Consider the following 5,758-nt stretch of genomic DNA (forward strand, 5'->3'; position numbering starts at 1 on the left):
AGGAGTGTTCAGGTGTTCATTTAACAACAGAGACCACAAAGCTCAATACCTTCATCCTACAGTACAGAGCCCAGAAAGATGAGTGAACTCAGAACCATGTCTAGTTGCTTCCCTAGTAGCTATGATGAACTTGTGTTCTTCATATCCTTTCTCTCCATAAACCCCACTTGAGATATGGTAGGTGAGAGAAGGGTGCATTCTCTGTCTATAAAATCAAACACAGCCAACTGGAACAAACCCATGAACTTTTCACAAAAAAGCAAGTAAATTGACTAACAAGCCACAGAGAATGACTGTTAGAGTATCCATGGCCACTCTGAAGTTAGAACAGCTTTTTGTGTATCTTACTGAGGTGTTCAGGAGCTGCAAGAAGAGTAGACAGGAGAGATTGTGACCCAGTGTGTCAGTATAGAACCAGTATCCCAAAGAAGCCCTGAGTGGGGAGGGAGCTGAGGGAAAGTCACTCCGGAATAGCCACAGAAAGGCTGGAGTTAATCAGGGTTGAGGAGTAATACAGGGAGCTGACGGAATCAGCTGGTTTCCCATGTCCACTTCCTTCTTTTTCTCCCCTGTTATACAACTTCCTGATTCTTACTAAAAAAATAGGAAATCATTCATGACCCATTCCTGTCCAGGGTTCTCTCTTCAATGAATCACAAGAATGTTGGAGCTGGAAAGGGCCCTAGGCTTTATCTTAAAAAGTTTCTTCCTTTCACAGATAAGAAACTGAGGCACAGAGAGGTTATTATGAAGCACTTGCAGACTAGCAATTCACAGGCCCAAACTGGCCTGCAGTCTTAGTTAGAATATGAATGAGTTGTAAGGATTGAAAACAGATTTTTCACACACATGCACATGCGCGCGCACACACACACACACATCTTCTTTTGGAAAACTGAAGACCACCAGGTCAACAAGATGTGGAAATTCTATAAACTGGGAAGAATATCATGACATAGTTTTGTTGCAAACCACAGTTGGCCTGTAAACCTTTGACAAGAAGTAACAAGGCCTCAGACACAGAGCTGGCAGTCAGGAGTAAGATTCCAAAGTAGAACTGAATCTTGAATCTTGAAAGAAGAACTGTAGTATCAGGAGAGATCTAAGGTCAGAAGAATAATCCTAGGACTCAGTTACGTTGCACGAGCTGGAACCTAAAGTCAGAGCAGACCTGGGAGGTGGCTTGATGCAGACAACGACCTGCAGTGTCAGCGTCATTATGGATGAAATGTGACATTCACACAGACTACTGAGTCCTGTGGAGGAAAAGGGACAGCATGGCTTTTCTCTCAAGGGGAGCAAAAGCCACGGCCTCTGCCATGACAGGTCCTTATTTCTATCCCTTGGCACATTACATGATGGTCCTCTTTTACTATGCACAGGTTCGCTTTAGGTGGTTACCATTCACAGAAAACAAAGATCCAATGCCACTAATCACATCACAGAAGAGGGATATTTGCAAAAGGCAAAAGTGGTTGAACTGGTTACACTCATCCTTGGAAGGTTTAGCATGGTTTTTAGGAAGTTACTTTGTAGTAAATGTCCTCAATTCAGGGTGAGGGAGTTTTAGAAAAAAAGCAAGACTCATAGCAGCCTAGGCACATTGTAGGCCTGATTGATTCCCCACGGGAGAACCTATCCATGGACGTGGGTCCTGTGCATCTCCAAGTCGGAGCTGGGCCCATGCCACGCAGAAGGGTCTCCTACAGTGGCTGACTTGTTGTAGAGCCACATGGGCTCTGTGAGTCCCTCCTTGCTGAGCTCCTAGAGCTTGGGATGGGGCTCAAGGGGTCAGTTTGCTGAGAGCTTAGTGTGGAGAGAGGAGTGTCTCAGGGTCAGGCAACCAAGCCAGTGATACATTCCCAGCCAGCCCCCTGTGCCAAGCATCCCGCTCACTATATCTCATTTGACTACAAACTCAAATCTTCACATTACTAGAAATTGGACTCTGCCCCGATTCTTCACTATGTCTCTTTTCACATTTATAAATACCAAAAAAATGGAACAAAACAAAGGAAGAATTCTGAGAGCTCTTCAGCTTGCAGCATGTGGAAAATGAGCCCACAGTGCTGTCACGTACCATGTGAAACAATAATGGTGCTTGTCAGCTGTTACTTTTAGTGGGCATTGGGTTCAATGGAACAGCCCTGCTGTAAAGGGGGTAAAATAAGTGACAGCTATGGAGACAGATGGTGGGAGACTTGTCTTTGTACCTATTTACTGAAATATCTTTAAAAGGTGACTGTCTTTAAATTTTGCTTCACTGGGAGCTGGCTCTAGTTTCTAGAACATGTTGTTTTTGTTGTTGTTGCTGTTAAACTGTGGAAAAGATACATCATTTGATTTGGGCACAAAATAACAAAAAGTTCAGCTAGGCAGAATGCATAATAATTACCAATATTTTCTGAGTCTTTGCTAAGGGCCAGATGTCATGCTAGCTGCTTTATGCTTCGGTTAATTCTCACAACACTATTATTATCTCTATTTGCATGTGAGGAAACTGAGGCTTAGAAAAATGAAGTAAGTTCCCTACATCCACACCACAGGTGAGAAGTAGAGCTTGATTTAAAGCAGCCTGGCCAGTCCCTAGAGGCAAAGTGTGTTAAGTTCTCTCCAACGGCGCAAGCTCTGACAAGGCCACTTGCTGCTTGGCTGCCCCAGCATCCAACACCAAAGAATTCCAGTCTACCTGAGTAGTTGATACATTGCACTGATGGTCTCAGTTAGTGACTTCCCTGTGCACATGCCCTTCCTGGTGAGACTTGTAATTATAACCATGAGGGCAACCAGGCACAAAAATGGCTAATGTTTAGTCAGTGCTTACTATGTATTAAGTACTGTTGTAAGCACTTTATGTGGACCCTGGCATTTATTTGGTTATTCAGTCATTTGTTTGCTAATAAATTGGTTATATGAAATTAATAGTAGTTTCCATGTAATATAAATATATATAAAAATATATACAAGATGGGGAAAAGTAGGTTTATAGTTGTTCATATGGAAAAATAATACATTAATTAATACATAATAGTACAAAAATAAACTGTTTTGTGTATTCACAACTGTAAACCTACTTTTGCCTCACCTCGTACCATACAAATACATATAAAAAGCTTAAGTACCATTAAAGCACACCTTAACTCATATTATCTTAACACCAATGTGCTAGTTTGAGTTTGAGGTCCTGTGAGTAGAGAGTCATTCGATAAAGCAAGAATAAGAGGACAGAGATTACTTTTACTCTGGGCAATTCTGAAGGAGGTGACAGCCTGGCTATCCTTTTCTGTGTCCCCTGTGCTCTGATCCCGCCCCTGCCGGTCCTCTTCGTTCAGCCCGCCCAGCCCCTCCAGGTTGGTAACTCCACAGGATTTATCAAACTCCGTCCCCGTGCCATGTGATTCAAACCTCGACAGCCATCAAAATCTGCTTTGCTCACTGTAGAAATTCTGATAGCTATTTGGAGGAATATAGTCATCTCTATGCAGGAATTTGTGGAGAGAAAGAGAATGCTCCCAACAGTTGTGAGGGAGGGAAACGTTATTCTGAGCTAGGCCACTTCTTCTGCCCCTCCCTCGGTCCCCCCTTTAACCACAGCTTCTGAATGCAAGATACCCTAAAGGTGTCACCCCTTTTCTAGCTACAGTCTCTATGGTAGTATCAGTGGAAACTTTGGACGTAGGAAGTCGTAATTGTTCTTCATATTTGTAAGTCAGTTCGTCTGATATGCAGTAAAAACATGGAAAGCTTTAAACATTGGCAGACTTCCATCCAGCAATTATTTCACATTCTCGTGTTTTTCTTTAACCAGTAAGTGAATAAGCACATAAGAATGTTGTCCAAAAAGGCTCCGCTGAACTGCGAGCACTTGTCTCTGAGAACGCGAGTCAGCTAGTCTGCTGCTTTGTGCGTCCCACCCTTCCCCACGCAGCTTTTAGGCATCTGGAAACGCTCAAATCGGAAAGCCCGCGCAGGACTTCCAGGCCACTGCCGAGGTGGGTGGCGCCTTCAAGGAGGTGGAGCTTTCAGGTACAGAGGGAAATACGTGGTCCTCTTTTTCTACCCATTGGATTTCACTTTTGTGTGCCCCACGGAGATCATCAACGAACAAGCCGAGGACTTCTGCAAGCTGGACTGAGAGGTGCCGGGGGGGTCTCCGTAGACTCACTCACAGTTCACCCACCTGGCTTGGATTAACAATCCCCCCTCCCCCGGAAGGCGGGGCTTGGGCTCTCTGAATATCCCCCTGCTGGCTGATGTAACCAGAAGCTTGTCCCGTGATTGCGGTGTGCTGAAGAAAGATGAGGGGATTGCCTACAGGGGCCTCTTTATCATCAATAGCAAGGGTGTCCTTCACCAGATCACCATCAGTGATTTGCTTGTGGGGCGCTTCATGGATGAGACTCTCCAGCCAGTCCAGACCTTTCAGTACACAGATGAGCATGGGGATGTCTGTCCCGCTGGCTGGAAGCCAGGCAGTGACACGATCAAGCCCAACATGGATGACGGCAAGGAATACTTCTCCAAACACAACTAGGCTGACAAACAGGCACCAAGCTTGGCTCTTAACCCCTACCTGGGTGCCCCGTGCTGCCCCAGGAAAGGCCAGATCCGCCCCTTTGTATTCCACAGTCTGTGACCCTAAAGGGCTAGTCCTAGGCCTTTCCATAGTCCTAGCTGAGTGGTGAATAGTGACCCAGCCCTGGAGCCACCCAACCAGGCACAGGCCTAGAGGTGACCAATAAAGTGTCAGGGACACACACACACACACACACACAAAAGGAAAGAATGTTTTCCCAAGTGTTTTTTAAAATATGGAAAAAAGGCAATGACCTGATTTTCCAAAATAGAAGATCACTGGAGATTTTCCCAAAGTGTGTTATTTATAAAATAAATTTTTAAAAATTGTCTTCAAAGGCTGGAGGGGAAGTTGAGGATAACATGAAACAGTTTTGATGGGGCTTTGCTATCTGTTTATAGTCCTTGGGAGTCCTGGCTGACCAAGGGCAGGGCCAAGGGCAGGGGCAGAGGCAGTCCTCCTTAGGTGCAGGTGATAAAGGGTACACTCTCTGTAGAACATTGAGTAAGAAGAGTAATTTAAATAATAAATTCAAAAGATTAGTCTGCTTTTTGTTATCACATGCTGGCAACTTTAAAGAATACCAATGAGAATTGCTCTTCCCTGAAAAAATATTTTGTTCATTTAAATAATTGCTGTGGTTAGTTTGGAGTTTGAATAAATATATTTAAGCTTCACATTAGTATATTTTGTTCTTATCCTTTAATAAACATTGTATTTTATATGAAGGTTAATTTGGAGAACTAATAGTAATGCAGTGGTGGCCTCTCTCCATTCTTTCTCCCTCTCACTACATAAGCCCATGAGCACCGCCCCCCCCCCGCCCCTCCCCAGTGCCACACACACACACACAGATTCAGCCACAAAGAGTCTTGTGAGAATACATCTTTAATGTTCAGAAACATCTGAACTAACTTCAGGTGCAATTTCTGTTTCCAGCTCCTTTGGCACTACATGTTTCCTCATTTAAACAAGTAGCTTTGAAATAAACCATCATAGGTGGTATCTTTAAAAACAAAGAAACTGAATTTGCCTTACTTCAATTCTAGCATTCTTTGTGACCACTCTGAATTTTCTAATTGTATTAAAATTTTAAAGAGTGATAAAGAGCACAAAATGCAATATGTGATATTTTTGTTAACTGCAAATTTTAGTTCATGCATGAGAATAGTTTACTGAATT

At 43.6% G+C, this 5,758-nt stretch overlaps 1 pseudogene; it reads left to right on the forward strand.

Annotated features, from left to right (window-relative positions):
• Window positions 1-2,713: 2,713 nt before the first annotated feature.
• Window positions 2,714-4,534, forward strand: LOC123812534 (annotated as a pseudogene).
• The last annotated feature ends 1,224 nt before the right edge of the window (window positions 4,535-5,758 follow it).

This window comes from Phyllostomus hastatus, unplaced genomic scaffold (assembly GCF_019186645.2).
Source record: "Phyllostomus hastatus isolate PE091 unplaced genomic scaffold, TTU_PhHast_1.1 phas_scaffold_93, whole genome shotgun sequence".
NCBI classification, from domain to species: domain Eukaryota; kingdom Metazoa; phylum Chordata; class Mammalia; order Chiroptera; family Phyllostomidae; genus Phyllostomus; species Phyllostomus hastatus.